Source organism: Natrix helvetica (genome assembly GCF_964273705.1).
Source record: "Natrix helvetica genome assembly, chromosome: 1".
Taxonomy (NCBI): domain Eukaryota; kingdom Metazoa; phylum Chordata; class Lepidosauria; order Squamata; family Natricidae; genus Natrix; species Natrix helvetica.
Genome location: NC_138548.1, coordinates 328,675,523 through 328,692,472, shown reverse-complemented (window position 1 = coordinate 328,692,472; position 16,950 = coordinate 328,675,523).

The following is a 16,950-nucleotide window of genomic DNA, read 5'->3' as shown; positions in this document are numbered from 1 at the left end:
TGGCTGAGGATCAGTAGAAATATCAACAATGGCTGCATAACTGCCATAGGACTGTGCCACTATCCCCATTGTTTTCCTCTTTTCCAGCCAATACAAATCATAATGCTGGCCTATTTCCATGTTTTACTACTTCTTTTTTTAACAATATACTTAGAGAACTGAAATATTTTTAGGAAAGCAAATGCGCACTTAACACATGATGCATATCTTATATGTCATGTTTGTTTTATCACTGGCAATAAAGAAAGAATTTGTTTCACATGAACAATATTGTTAGAGCCTTAAATATTCAACATCTATAAAAAGCAAAGGCATGTAACTACTATAGTTTTCAAAACACTGATATATCTGAATAAAATAGATAAACAGATAGTATAAATACATCGTCCTGGACCATTAATCAAGTTTTTTTCTCTCTGTAAAGCTCCAAATTAAAGCACTCTTTACTAGAGGAAATTTAAATGTTTTTCTTTTAAGAACATTTACAAGTCATAAGCTCCTGAAAAAGAGACATCTAAATGAGATGTAACTGTGATATTTAAATGGGCAAATGTAAAGTATTCTGTGTGCATTTAGATAGCAAAGGAGCAGAAAATTACCAAATTTAAGTATTATTGGCAGGAGTTATTGAAGGTGAACTGTAAAAAAAATGCACCCCCAAAGAATAAAAATACTAACAGAACTATCAACTTCATTGGGTAGGAAATGGGATTTTGGCTGAGCATTTAATGGTTAAGACCTTTATCCTTTAAAAAGAATAAGATAGAGCAAAATTTGCTCCATTAGCTGTATATTTTAAGGTATAATGAGTTGTAGAAAATTGCCCAGAGAAAATGAAAGTATCACTGCATTCACAAAAGTCAGTGTTTTATTTTTGATAGTGCTAAACAAATGTTAACCTAGGCATTTCTTTTCTAATTTGTGTTTTAATTGATTTGCTAAATATCTTTCAGATTTCATTATTAAGTGAAAACTAATGGTTCAAGCAAAATGAATATTTTTTCCCCTGAAAAACATTTAACTTAGGAAAAGATTTGTTTATTTCTCAACAGTGTTTGGCAGTGTTTCTCTCTGCAAGGTGTTTCTAACTAAATTTTTCAAGGTCACCAGTCAACAGCTTGCGGAGAAAAGATATATAGGTCACTCAATGGTCTCTTTGACTGACTCTCCTCAACTTCCATTTTTTTTAAAAAAAAATGACAGTCAGGTTTTGCTAGAGCTGAAAAAAGCATATATGTATTGCCTTTATTCATTTACACAACAATTTATCTATTTCCCTCTTGCAAGAATCAATGCAATGTTCAATAAGTTGTCAATTGACAAATCAGGCAATAAATTCACAACAATTTCTGCTGAAAATTTCTTGTGCATTTTTAGAAGAAAACTTTTTCAAACAAGAGCATTTCAATGAAATGTGTGCTGTACATCGTCCAGCTCTTCCTAAACATCAAAATCCCCACATTTCAGTTAAATCCCAATTAATTAAATTCAATTGATCTCCCTTAACAGCTCTGCCACTGCCTCAGCCACATTGATGTTGTAGTTGTGAAGGGGAATCTGTGAACATATGTGTTTGTGTGTTTGTGTGGTGTGTTATGTCCTATGGTGAGAGACATGGCCTTCTGCCATTGAAAATCCAGCTAACTTCCCACTGCATGCCTTTATGTTGGTGATATAAACATTTTAAAAAGGAACTGAAATGGATGTTTTACTGTTAAAACTGGCAACTAAATTGTTCTGTCAACATTGTATTCTTCCTGTCAGATTTCTAACTGAATCTTGAAATTAGAAAGGAGATCAAGAGCAATGTTTCCAGAAGACAGTTTTGCCTCAGTGTCTATTTTGCTGCTCGGTTTCAACTTACATATACTTAATCACAGTATACAAGGTAAATGACAAAGGTATCCCTGAGTGGGCAGGTAAAATCAGTGTTGCCTTTATAGCCTACAGCAGTGTTTCTCAACCTTGGCAACTTTGTGAGGTGTGGGGAATTCTGGGAATGGATGTCCGTACATCTTAAAGTTGCCAAGGTTGGGAAACAATGGCTATAGTATTGTATAGTCTTACAACCAGCAGGTGTTGTCATGTTATGGCAACACTCACAGAAACAGCAAGTGAGATTTTTCCCAATACGTGAACGTTAAGCAACATGTCAATAGGCTTATATTTATTTATTTTGTTATTCCTTTTCTCTCAGTTTCAATAGCAACAAATGACAGATAGCCCCTTCATTTAGTGACTGAAGTTATGACCCACATTTGAAGTTCCAACAGCTTCCCCTATGCCTTGCGGTCATAAGATTGTGTTTTGGGTGCTTGGCAACCGACTCACATTTATAGCCGTTGCCACATCCTCTGGTCACATGATCACAATTGATGCCATTTATTCATAGAAACTGCATTTGCTTCCAGTTTCTTGCAAAAAACCCCCACTCATTGTGGACAATGGATTCATTTAATGATCATAGTGGTTCACTTGACAACCATTACAAAATAGAGTTGCATGGTCATGTGGGGACCCTCTTGGCATGACTTTGAACAATTCTGGGATCAATTATAATCATAACTTGAGGACTATCTGTACCTAATTCTCTTTCCAGCTATTTGTCTCTAACAGGGGTGTCCAAACTTGGGAACTTTAAGACTTGTGAACTTCAACTCCCAGAATTCCCCAGGGGAATTCTGGGAGTTGAAGTTCACAAGTCTTAAAGTTCCCAAGTTTGGACATCCCTGGTCTATAACTTCTGTCTCACTAGCCAGAATATCATTTGGTTATGAATTTGTTTTACCTATCTAGACACTTATTTAAGTTTTCATCTTAACTTCTTCCATCTCATCTTTTTTTATAAAGATTTTTTTAATTTTTAAACAGACAAAAACATAAAACACATACAGCTTTCTTCCATTTCATCTCATCTTTTATCTTTACAAATTTTTCATCCATTCTTTTTTTTCAAAGCTGTCAGTTTAGTATCCAGTGACTTAGACAATTTAGCACCAAGCGATTCAGTTCAATTTGTCAAAGATTTTTCTGAAGTAAATCTGGTGTAATTCTTTTTTTTTCTGAAGGTTGCTTTAGCAATCCTCTCATCTCTTTTGCTGTTTTTGCCATTTTTCTGATGGTTACTATTGCAATGACATAATTCAAAAATGAAGGTATCTTACTTCCAAAGGAAAGAATAAAAGCCATGATTTCCTTTTTCTTTTCTATTTGTCTTCCTGTTCCCTGCATACTATAAATTCAAATGGCAACCAATCAGCATACAGTCTGGTTCTTGTTTGTTTTGTAAAAATCTACCAATCAGCTGCATTTTTAATAATAAACAAAAAACATTTTCACAAAATATTCAGTTCATTTGTCTATTTTAATTCCACTTTATTCAAAGGCATCTTCACCAAAAATTAAATTAACAATCCATTTTATCTGTTTTAAACTTTCTTACATCCCTTTCTTCTCACCATCCAGAAAACCTTCCTTTAGCTGTAAATCAATTATATCCATAAGTTGTTTAGAAAATGAGACTTGTGAGTACCATTACACCTCCAAGCTTGATTAAAATTTCTTAACTCTCAGCTCTTCAACTCACAAGTTGGCCACAAAAACCTCAGTTTTGGCAAGCTACTCATTAGGAGCAGTTGCCTGGAGTGCAGATTTATGACTTCACAATCTCTGCTTTATCCAGAAAGACTGTGTCAGCCACAATTCACTGTCTGCCTGCTGATTTCCAATGCAATGACATCCCCACTCCTTCAGGGACATCTAGTAGATCTTCACCTGGAAGTCCTTGGTGGTGGTGCGTTCATGAAAAAATTGAAGGTTTTTCAATTTAAATTAAGGAAGATTCTCTTATTGAAGTGTCTAGATTTTTATTCTGAAAGTACTGTATAGTTCAGCAAATGTCAGTACTCATTTTTGAAACTTCTGTTTCAATATTAAAAATAGTGGTATTTGTTTAACGTAGTTGACATTATAGTATATTTGTGATAAAGGTTGTCTAAAACAAATCAGTAGGGAATGTATGCATATGATTGTCTAGTTATACTCTAGTCATAGGATTTAAGTACTAGAGGAAATGAACCAGTTGTAAACTGGCATACCTCCCAGAATTTGAGATTCTTATTCTTATCTACAGCTTGAAAATGGATTATCTCCTCTACTGGAAAAAAAACCCCACCACTCTAATGCAAAAATGAAATGGTTGATTGATTCCAGCAGTTCTAGTAAAGCTTTCTTCTATTTGGCTATAGTAGACTACAAATTTCAATATTCCTTGCCAATGGGAATGATAAACTTATCGTTCCAACACAACTGATGAGTGGCAGCTTATGAAAGGTTGCTCTACAGAACTCTGTTAAATCCAAATCATTTTTCAAACCTCAAACAAACAAACTATGACATTTGTAGTGAACAACACAACACACTTCGCTCAGAGAACATTAGTTAACATATCTATCCTGGTGCTTGTCATCAAGAATTCTTTTAGAAAAAGCACCAATGAAGAGTCAAACAAGAAAAGTCCATACATCAGGAGTAAGAAAAAAATTACTGTACATCCCTGCTGTGTGGCTTTTTGATCATTAAAATCTTGATGTTGCATTCCATAGCTACCAAGGTGGAATTCATTTAAGAATCACGAATGTTGTTTCTATCCTTAGGTTTGAAAAATTACTTCATGCTATTGGGAACCACAAAAACATTGATTTTTGGATGATAAGATAATTAAATATACTTATCACTGGTTCTTAGGGGGAAAATGCTCAAAGATGTTTTCAAGATACAAATAAGAATCCGAACAAGAAGAAATGTGTTGTGTCATGCTTCGTAAACAACCAGCTAGAAAAATGCTAAGAAGACTCACGCTGGGTTGATAGAAATTCAGTGAAATTGATTTCTTTAGAGGGATGGTAAATGTATTCAATTTGAGACTTATAAACCTGTCTCTGATGATAAGCTATATATGAGTGTGTGTATATATATTTATTTGGATATTTCACATTCTATATTTTACAGTTTCAGGGTTACTGATTTAAAGAGATTACCGAAGGCTTACAACATCAAGGAATGTGCCAGGTTTGACATGAACCTATTAAAATATCACAAGAATACATAATGTCCATTGATCTATTTGTCACAACAATAAATATTGCCATAGCAAAAGATAAGCACGTAGGAGATTCACTGAATAATTTTTTTTTCAGGAGTGCATTTTTTAGAATGAAAAGAGATTAAGATAAGCTGAAATATCAATATTCAACCAAAACTGTCCACTATCAAAGTTTTGGTACACATGCAGTGAATTTGTATGTTGATGTATCAAAGTGCAGACATTTGCACTGTTCTCACAAGTACTCATCTTTTAATTGATAAGCAGACATACAGGTGGGGCTGTTTTGCCTTTGTGAGATTTTTCTCTCTTCTTCTTCTTTGCCTAATGCCCAACGACAGCTGAAAAATCAACATATCCAAGCTCTTTGAATGTATGTGATTGGTTGTTTATTTGTATGTACATATATTTTTTAACCTTATTACTTATTTTTCATTATTCAAGTATGAATTTATTATTTATTGTTAACTGAAACTCCCAAGCGCGGTCTTTTTAAAACAATATCCATTGTATAAGATGATTTTTCAAGCTTGACTGAAAAAAGATGATTTCTTAATCGTTTGTTCTTTCATCAAAGAGCATCCAATCTGTTCATTTATTTAGTGGATGCTCAATGAGTATCCAGGATTCTTTGGTGGAACTTTTTACAGAGAGCTTTTAAAAGATGGCTCAGCCTTGGAGAAGCTTATTAAAGATTTGGGGAAATTTTAGCGTTGGACTTCCAACTTTGGGTTTATTTCAAGAGTTTCACATGTATAGTCTTCTTTAAAAAAAACTGGCAATATGTATACATGTTCATAAGTTTTCTTATTAAGAATGATATTATCATATCATTCTTATTACGTTCTTGTGTGTGACTGTACTAGATATGCTGAAGTGTGCAATATATATATTTGGAAAATTTAGTCTCTAATTCCCAATCAGCCATAGAACTGGTCATTCTCTTTTGGCTAAACCCCTATTTCAGGAACATTTGTAATTCAGGCAGTCCTCAATTTATCACTGGTTGCTTAACAACTGTTCGAAATAATGATGGACTGAAAAAGTTTACTTACCACCCATCCTTGAAGTTATGGCTATGTTTATTTTTATAAATAAGTCAAGTGGCTTAACATAGCTACTACTCCCTTCTCCCTTCTCCTATTTTCCCCACAATAACTCTGTGAGGGGTGTTGGGCTGAGAGAGAGTGACTGGCCCAAGGTTACCCAGCTGGCTTTCATGGTTAAGGCAGTACTATAACTCCCATTCTCCCAGTTTCTAGTCAGATGCCTTAAACATCTCTAGTAAAATCATTTTATGGCTTGTCACTAATAAATGTTTAGAATAGAATAGAATTCTTTATTGGTCAAGTGTGATTGGACACATAAGGAATTTGTCTTTGATGCATATGCTCTCTGTCACTGCGTTAATTGTTTGCTAGCTGAACTGAATAGTTACTGAAGACTTATTGCGCAGGTCATAGGCCTTATCAGCAATGATTTACTGCGCATGCTTAACACGTTTCACATACATCACACATTCCAGCGACTTCTTTCCTTTTGATCTTTGTTCGTCTGCCAAGAAGGTGGACAATAATTTGCTCTTGCCAAAATGTAACAATTAGATAGATCTGTTTATTTTCTTATTTTCTTATTTTCATATTAAAGTTTGTTTTAATTAGAACCTGTTACTGGATCTTACTTTTGCTTTCTTGAAGATATGCTGTTTGGAAAAGCCGTCGGTCTAAGACCTCATTAGCTCAGGGTGAAATTTCCCCTGACACTCTCAGTGTATATAAAAAGACAAGATACAAGAATCATAAGGTACAACACTTAATGATAGTTATAAGGTACAAATAAGCAATCAGGAAACAATCAATGTCAGTATAAATCATAAGGATACAAGCAACAAGCTATAGTCATACAGTCATAAGTGGGAGGAGATGGGTGATAGGAACGATAAAAAGACTAACAACAATACAGCCTTAGTGAATGGTTTGACAGTGGTGAGGAAATTATTTGTTTAGCAGAGTGATGGCATTCAGGAAAAACTGTTCTTGTGTCTAGTTGTCTTGGTGTGCAGTGTTCTATAGTGTTGTTTCGAGGATAGGAGTTGAAACAATTTATGTTTAATCAGCAGTGATAATATTAGGGTGACTTTTGTCTATAAAACTATGTGGCCTTTTAATTTATCCACCCTTAATGAAGCTGTTGTAAAAAAAAAAAAGCAGTTTTTTAAAGAGGAACTTGTCTTTGCTTTTCCCCGTACCTATATATGGGCATATATATATCATGAAACTACAGTAGCTACATTTTTATGGCTCTTCTGTGTAAATATTCCGGGGGCCTTAAGTATAAGTAATTACAATAAACAATACAGTAGTAATCAATGAGTTTTTCATCTGTAGTAAAGCCAACAATAAAAATGACTGCACTCACGTTGCTCATGAGTTACAGTCAATAGATTTTTATTTCATCCTTCATTACCTCGAGCCATAAACTTTCATAAATAAAAGCACATGTAGTATAGTATCCACCTTCTTCATCGGGACTGGATACTGCTTAGCAACAAATTATGTCAGAAGATGGATAACTTTGTTGCTATAAATTAGCTTATAAATGATAATAAAACAGCTTCACGTACAGAAGTACATTAGTCACTTCCTAGATTGCTGAGCATATGAATTATCTTTAAGACAAAAGTATTGTGTGTCAGATGATAACATCTGTCTGTGGTATCTAAATTCAATACCCATTACCGACATTCTGGACATGGGCAGAAGTTTTGATGCAGGATATTCTTTTAATGCAGAAGCCTTATGTTACAAGTTACTTATTTACTAGATTAACCTCTCGTATTTCTTCTAGGGAGACTCAAGGTGACATAATATAGTAGTTTCTCTTCCAGTTGTTTGCCTCAGCCACAAACATATGAAGTAAATTAGGTGGAGAGACTAGGATTTGCCCAGAGTTACTCAGTGAGCTTTTACAACTATGGTAGACAGAATTGCAGGAATTGGGTATGTCTAGTTTAATCACAGGGACATGGTGGCTCAGTGGCTAAGACACTGAACTTATCGATCAGAAAGGTCAGCAGTTTGGCAGTTCGAATCACTAGCACCACCTAATGGAGTGAGCTCCTGTTACTTGTCCCAGCTTCTGCCAACCTAGCAGTCCAAAAGCTTGTAAAAATACAAGTAGAAAAATAGGAATCACCTTTGGTGGGAAGGTAACAGCGTTCTGTGCACTTTTGGCATTTAGTTATGCTGGCCACATGACCACAGAGAAGTCTCTGGACAGTGCTGTGTCTTTGGCTTTCAAACGGAGACGAGCACTACCCTCTAAAGTTGGGAATGACTAGCACATATGTGTGAGGGGAACCCTTACCTTTACCTTAGTTTAATGACAAGAAGGACTAGGGGGTGACACAATAGCAGTGTCCCATTATCTTGGGGTCCTAGGGCAGAATAATACAATGGCGGTGGTTGATTGAGTAACAACTGCAGTTCTATGGAAGGTTGGGATGATGAACTCCAACCCCCAAACACCTCAACATTACTGACCCTTGCACAGTGGTGAAGAGATGTATGGCCAAAACCCCACTTCCCACCTAAATCTCAATAAAATAAGCTGAAGGATATAATATAGAAACATAATCATCGTTATATTCAGAAAAATAAAATATTATATACAGATAAAAAATAAATTAAATCTAAATTGGGCAGTTGGAAGGAGTATATCCTTCAAGTTATTGCTATTTTTAATTGTCTGTCTGGAAGGTTTGATATCAAAGGTAAAGATTCATGCTATTTGTGTCAAGTCTACACATCAGTCTATTAATACATGCATTGATTTACAGTGATCTTTGTCATATCATTATCATATGGATAAGCTTTAAGGAAGCATCTTAATTGTGCCAGATTCTTTTAGTATCATTAAGTTCATGATTCACACATACAGTACCTTGGCCCTTCTAATTGAATACTGTTTTTCCTACAGTAATTGATTATTTCTAGCCAACCTCCAACATTTTTATTTTCAAAAAAAGAAAAGGATACCCATTTCATACTGAAGACTTTATGTGGTTTAAAGGACTCCTAATGGCTTGGCTAAACTGACTGTGACAGGCTCAGCCTGTGCAATTTGCTATCTGGTAAGGTCATAAAATCTAAAGGCTGAGCTGGTTTGCTGGGCCTCCTCTATTTTGGAAGCCAAGCAGTGCTTCTTTAGATTCATGGAAATGCTCCTTAGCATGCCTGTCTCAGAAAGAATACAATTGGTTTCATGTTTTCCTATTGTCGTAGTCTCAGCATAAATCTACAGGCTGTTATGCATTATAGCAATCAGAAGAGAACAGACAAATATGTCAAAGCTGGTATGGCAACTGGCATAGTGGTGACATGTTGTTGCTTCTCTGAAGATAGATGTATAGGAGATCTGGAATATGTTGCTAACATTCTGGCAGAGCCCATAATATTTTGACAGCTTAGAAAGATGTCAGTGCTGGACATCATTTCTTTTTCAAGTGGAGAGAAAGGAAATCATGTACGCGAGACAACTTTGTCTCCATTCTCTGTTACAAGTGCACATTAACCCTGACTATTTAAACCAATTTTAAAAGCATTGTGTGTAATAATTGCCCTATATAATTTGCCTACTCTCACAAGGAAAGCTAAATATCACCTCCACTCAACTGCTTGAAAAGGTCTTCATACATTTACCATGAGCCTTCAGCCAAATGCATTCATCCTCCTATGAGTGATGGAGAAGCCTAGGCAGGGCTCATAATTCTGTAATTTTTACAGTTCCTTGACCTGGGAACTGGCACATGTAACTCTCCTGCAACACAAATTCCTCCCTGAATTCATGACAGTTAGCATGCTGTTGAGTACCACAGGAAGGAAAACGGGAACAAATGCTGACACATGTGTAATGATGATATGACGCTTGCGCTGACTTGTGTTGGAGGTCTTAACCAATGTATGCAATTATGATATATCATGATCTCAATACATGTGTAGTTAGTTTGGTGTCATCTCATCTTACTGAGATTGTTGCCAAACTCAAGACTAGCAAAGAAATAATTAGAGTGCCGCTGGCTACCATAAACAAGTTTAACTTTCTAAAATTAAATTTAAGGGCCTTGAAGGTGCTTGAAATGACCTTTAGAAAATCATTAAGGATAGGCATTTACAAAAGTAAATCATTAATTTTTGAAGAGTATCTTCAGTTGTCATATAATTAATATAAGTATTGTAGTTATACTAATTAAAGGCTGGTTCCTTGAATATGCTGGCTAGCATGGCCAAACTGACTGGACCTCTAGGGAAAAAAAAGATAAAGAGATTTCTTGTTTTATTGGTAAAGGAAGATTCACCCCACAATGAAATATGTGGTGGCATTCTGTCCTAAAAGAATGAAGCAGGAAAACGCCTCCAGTTGTTTTCTATTGGCATCAATTTAAATTAAGAGGAATGTTTGTCAGGGATTCTTTAAGTTGATTCCTGCATTGAACAGGAAGGTGTATTTTTAGTAGCTTAAAGGAGTGTTTCTCAATCACAGCAATTTTAAGATGTATGGACTTCAACATCCAGATTTCAGCTATTCTGGGCAGCAGATCAGGAGAGCAATGGGTGATTAATTAAGCCTAAATCAAGCCTTTTAAAGCAGCTGCCTCATTTTATTCAGTGGCTGGCTTGAAGTTTTGATCTCCTCTCTGTGAAAATAAAGCCCTTAGAAATATCTGTTTTCGTAATTTGAGAGCAATAGTCTTGGAAAAAAAGACAAACCTTGTGAGATGTTATATTCCTTGAAAAAGAGCATCCATGTTTCTGAGCATTTTCATCTTTTCAATGTAAAATTAATATTATTGTTGGCAAAACAAGCATCAACATATTTAATAAGCAAATCTAAACAAAAAAGTGACCAATTTTTGAATTTTCATTCCATCCAGAAATTGTTTAGTGTGTAGAAAATCAGTTTACCCTTACTGAACTTGGCATCCTGTGCTCTTCATAAAGGTAAAATGCAGTTCACATGACTTCAGCATCTGTGGTTCACTATTAAGGTATGGATCATTAGCTTTAACCTTCCTGGAAATTCAAAAAGCAATTAAGTGGACTTAGTATTTTGTTCCAACACTAAGTATTGAGAGATTTTTGGAATGAGTTCTGATGGACTTGAACAAAATGTATATGACTAAGAACTGGATATAACCTAAAATATTAAGGAATATTTTTATGATGGAGTTGCATAACTGTATAAGACTGCATCCAGAGATGGGTTGCTCCCAGTTCAACCTGGATGGGGCAAACCAGTAGTGGTGGTGGCAGGAGGCTCTGCCCACCTGCCCGATGCTTCTGTGCATGTGCAGAAGTGTCGCACATGTGTGTCCATGCATGAGCAAACTGGCAGTAAAAAAAATGGAAACCCACCATTGACTGCATCATATTGATTTATGTAACACATACACAGACAAATAGTCAAATTCTGTATAGCTTAGAGAATATAGGAACTTTAGCACTGATATTATAATTTATATTTAATTGCAAGAAAGATGTATGTATTCGTCAGCATGAGATCCCTAGCAAAAAAAAAAGCCTTGTGACAATGGTATTATGTCATTTATTTGGCCTTTTCACCTCTCATGTACAGTTGGGATTATGTTTTGAATAATCATGGTTTTTCTCTATTTCTATAGGTAATGCAGGTTGACTCAAGCCCCGTCTAATTACTTAGCTTTACCTTGACAGAGAATTGAGTGCATTCTGCAATCAGGTATAGAAAGAAAGAATCTTATGGACATTTGAGAAAGTTCTTACTTTCCCCATCATAGAATAGAATAGATTAGAAAGAATAGAATAGAAGACAGTCACCATTTTGCTTGGGTTTGTCATAATCTTCCCAGTTTAGTTGATTGAAACTATCTTAAACTGACCACACTTGCATTAGAAGTAACTTCTTGTTTCCTGGACAGATTTCATTTAATATGTTTGGTGAGTTCACAGGAAAATGGGCCCATAGATACAGTGCTTCAGAATTTCAGCTAATTCCATTAAGTTAAATGAACATACTTCCAAGTAAATGTAAATACATTTGCTACTTTACTATATGTAAATAGAGTCTAAAAAGAAGTAAGATTTACTGAAATAAACCATGAAATTTATTGTGCAGGACCTTGTTTAGTTTACAATATTAAATGCAAATATTATGAGCTACAAATGCTCACATTGTGCGTGAAATGAAGCATGTATTATTATGGAATAAAACAAAAATTGCAGCTGTTTTCTTGTGCTGTTGTGAACAATTCTGTGTCTATTCCCCAAAGTGGATGTGGTACTTTAACTGTACATCATACTTATTAGATATATAAAGTCTTTCATTTTTTTCCTCTGTGTTGAGCTAATAGAATTCTTTTTATACAATTTACCTAGTAGCACCTACTGTTCTCTCCCTGGCCATGATTTCTATTTCTAAATGAGAAAATGTACAGCAAAGTCAGGAAGGAGATTCAAGGTGAATAGTTCTATTGTCACTGGGATTTTTTTTTTCTTGACTGATCCCTTCTACCCTTTATTCTAATAAGCAAACATGGAGACTTAGATGAGCTGTGAAGAAATCTTTGCAATCGGGATGGTTCTCAGGCCTGGAAGTCATCTTTTGCATTGGGCCTTCGGACCTGCCACATTTAAGCCTGTGGGAAATTGGGAGGGGTTATTATATAGAGTGGAGTAGATATAGTCAAAATAACATTACTTTCTCAAGGACGTTTTGTCCTGCACCTGGACTGGTGTGACTGGGAGGCATCTCCAGTGGGGAAGGTGCCTGATTGGATCGTGTGATGGACATGTGGATCAGGGGTGGGTTCTGGCTTCTTCTACTGCCAGTTCGCTTAGGGATGCGCTTTGGGCACACACACGATTTGCATGCATCCACGCTTGCGCGGTAGGTAAAAAATGTTTCTGCACATGCGCAGAATCAAAAAACAAGATGGCAGTGCCATAGGCACCACCGATAGAACCGATTGGGGGTGGGGTGGCCACCCAAGTTACTACCTACTTGGCCAAACTGGTTTGAACCAGTAGGAACCCACCTCTGATGTTGGTGCTGGGCAGGGATTTTAACTTTCATCTGGAAACCTGGAAACTTTCAGATTCGGATTTTCCCAGATGTGCCAATATGACATGTCTAATAAAATGGAACTTTGAGGAACCTCAAACCTTGGAGTCTTTTTTCATTGGGGGTGTTACTTGGAACCCTGACAATGATTACATTGTTATGTGTAGTTTGTTAGAAGGGTGTGTTGTTATATGTTGGTGTAGGCTGGTTATATGTTGGTGTAGGCTGGTAGTCTGCTAGGAGGGTGTGTAATATAATCAAAGCTAGCTATGTAGACCTGCATCTGGGGGCAAATTAAAATCAAGGAATGACACAAACTTCCTGACAAAGCAAATGGAAGATAAGAGATTAAAAGCAGGTGATCTTAAAGGAAGTCATCAGGAGATCCAACCTGAAAATTATTTCCCCGACAGTGAGATTGATTAATCAGTGGAAAAGCTTGCCTCCTAAAGTTGCGGATGCCCTATCACTGGAGATTTTCAAGAGAAGATTGGACCACCATTTGTCCAGGATGGTATAAGAGTTCCTGCCTTGGATAGGAAGTTGAAAGAAAAGACCTTTAAAATCCCCTCCACCCCTATGATTCTATGACTCAATTTGTTTAAATATGTACTATGCTTTTCAAATGCACTTCAGTTTCTCATGCCCTATTAACCTTATGGCTTGACTATTGCAGCATACTGTACAAGGGGCTGCCCTTGATGACAACCTGGAAGCTTGAACTGGTCCAGAATGCAGAGGCGCAGGCAGTGATGGGCATGCCCCAGCATGGGATACCTCTGCTTCATGAACTGCACTGATTGCCAATTTGCTTCTAGGTATGATTCAAAGGGCTAATTGCTACCTCTAAAGTCTGACATCATAGCAGAGGGATTGTTGATTGAAGGACCACATGTCTCCCATAACATCTGCCTAGCTGATTCAATTCTACAGGTTTGGTGTGGTCCAAGTTCCTTTGATTAAACTATGTCACCCATCAGAACTAGAAGCCTGCCTTCTCTGTACCAGCACCAACTGAGGCTCCTCTTGAGATTCGGATGGCCTTTACTTTGTTCTTCTAAAAAAACCAGTGGAAATTTGGCTCTTTACCTAGGCATTTGGCGAGGGAGAATGAGCTCTTCTTGCTTAATTCCATGCACCTGTCATTCTTGCTATTTTTTTATTGGATTTTCTGTAATTTCTTGGATTCTAATGAGTTGCTCTTTTCCTGACTTAGAATAGTTCCCAAATACATAAAAAGTTCCCCATTGAGGGAAATACAAATGAAACTTCTAGAAATTCTAATGATAGAATACTTCTTGCTGTGAGTCTATAACTTTGGATAAAATATCTATATTTAAACTCCCTTTTTACTCCTTTAATCCTTAATTCAGGGCAGAGTCAGGGCGACTGGATGGAGCTGAGCATTTACTGGCGACACCCTTCCTGATGCCATGTGGAGTTTGCAGCAGATTTTCTTTGCACCTAGGACAGAAATATCTGCTGCTACCAAAGATTGAACTCACAACCTTCCAAGTGCAAGAGTCTTCACCACTACACCACCAGGTCACTCATAATATCTATATTTGAACTCTGATTATTTCTTTAATGAGGGGAGGGAGAGAGACACAGAGAGAAAGATAGACAGACGGAGAGACAGAGACAGAGAGAAGGTGTCTTTCCAAATATAGTAACTTATCATGGCTTTTCTCTTTTACCCACTGCAGTCAGAAAAACAATATTTGAACAAAAGAAATCTGTACTATCCAATTTAATAATCAAGAACTCAAAAATAATATTTCTTCAGTAATGCACCTGCTTTTAAATACCTTTTTTGAGCTCTATTTATTATTTTATTTTATTTAAAACCCAATTCAAATGACTGCAATTGTTCATGTTTCAAGTGTTTGTAAAGTAAGTGTTTGCCAATTAGAACTATACCTTTTTCTTTTCCTATCTCTGTATTTTTCACTCACTTTTCCTATGTAGCATAGAAATAAATGCCTAATAGACACAAATTATAAATGCACTTAAATATATGCATATATTTGAAATAAAAACACAACAGCCTATGTGGTGTTGGAATTACGAGTCTAGGAATTGCAGAGACAGTTTGGTATAGTGGTTGAGACACCAGAAGATGGTAGTTCTAATCCTACCTTACTTACAAAGCCAGCTCGATGACCTGGGGCCAGTCATTCTCTCTCAACCCTAGGAAGGATGGAATGGCAAACCACTTCCAAAATCTTGCCAAGAAAACTGCAGAGACTTGTCCAAAAGCATCCAGCGTCAACAGTGACTTGAAGACATATATATGCACACAACTAGGTATTAATAATAGTTGAGCAGTGTGGTGGCCTAGTGGTGAAAAACACTGTTTGCCACTTAGATAGTTGAGAGTTCAATCCTAGTGGCACATGCTAGTGGCAGGTGTTGCTCTCCTAGGGCACTAAGAAAAAATACCCGCTGCAAACTCCATGTGGCATCAGGAAGGGTATCTATCCAGTAAATGTTCAGTTCAGTGGTGGGATTCAAATTTTTTTTACTATCGGTTCTGTGGGCATGACTTGGTGGGTGTGGCATGGCTTGGTGGGTGTGGCAGGGGAAGGATACTGTAAAAACTCCATTCCCTCCCAACTCCAGGGGAAGGTTACTTCAAAATCCCCATTTTCTCCCGATCAGCTGGGACTCAGGAGGTAGAGAATAGATAGGGGTGGGGCCAGTCAGAGGTGGTATTTACCGGTTCTCCAAACTATTCCAAATTTCCACTACAAGTTCTCCAGAAGTGGTCAGAACCTGATGAATACCACCTCTGGTTCAGTTCCATCCAGTCACCCAGGTTAGGCATTAGTAGTAAGTAAGTGTCCTTCTAAACTGCTGGCTTTTGGCTCAAGGTTTTTACCAGTTGCTGACTGTGCTTCTATAAAATGTACACTAGAACATACAGTAGCTTATCTCTTGCTAAGAAATAGAGATGCATAAAATAATATGGTTGCCCCGAGGTAGTTTATAAGCTAGTCTTCTCAATGATCACATTTTGCATTCTTCCTTTTTGCTGAGGGTGGGTGTTTCATGCCACACACAGACAGATTTTAGACAGGGGTGGAGTCTGTCACTTTTAACAACATCCAAAATGAACTCTCATTAGTTCATCTCTGAAATTCAATTTATTTTGCAACAGTATAATGGCATCCAAAATCCATTCCTCATGATACAATTGTGAAAATCAATATATATATATATACATACATACACTAGTGAAAATTTTTTAAAACATGATAATTGGGCCTTATTTTCTGGTGGAACCAACAGCATGAAGAAGCATCATGCTGCCGTAATCTTTTGGTGCACAATGAAAATCTCAGGCTCACAGCTTTCAGAACCATGGTAAAAAATACATGTTCTTTATAATACACTCAAAATATGTTTAAATGTACATTTACTGTAATTATGCCTAGCCTTCTTTCTAATTCATTTTCTGATTGAAATGAAGTATATGCATGTGGGTGTGTCATAAGAGACCGTAAAAATGAAAATTTAATTATAAAAGGACATAACATCATTCATTATTAATAATCGCCAACAATGTGGAATATGTTTATATATAAAATCCATTAGGAAGATAAGCTGGCTGAGGTCCCAAAATAAGACAAGCATTTCTCCAGGAAGTACAGTATCAATTGTAAATAAGATTTGCAAAAAAAAAAAAAAAAAATGGCAAGCAATTGGATTGATTCACTAATAAATTGGGATATCCCATGCTGGGTCAA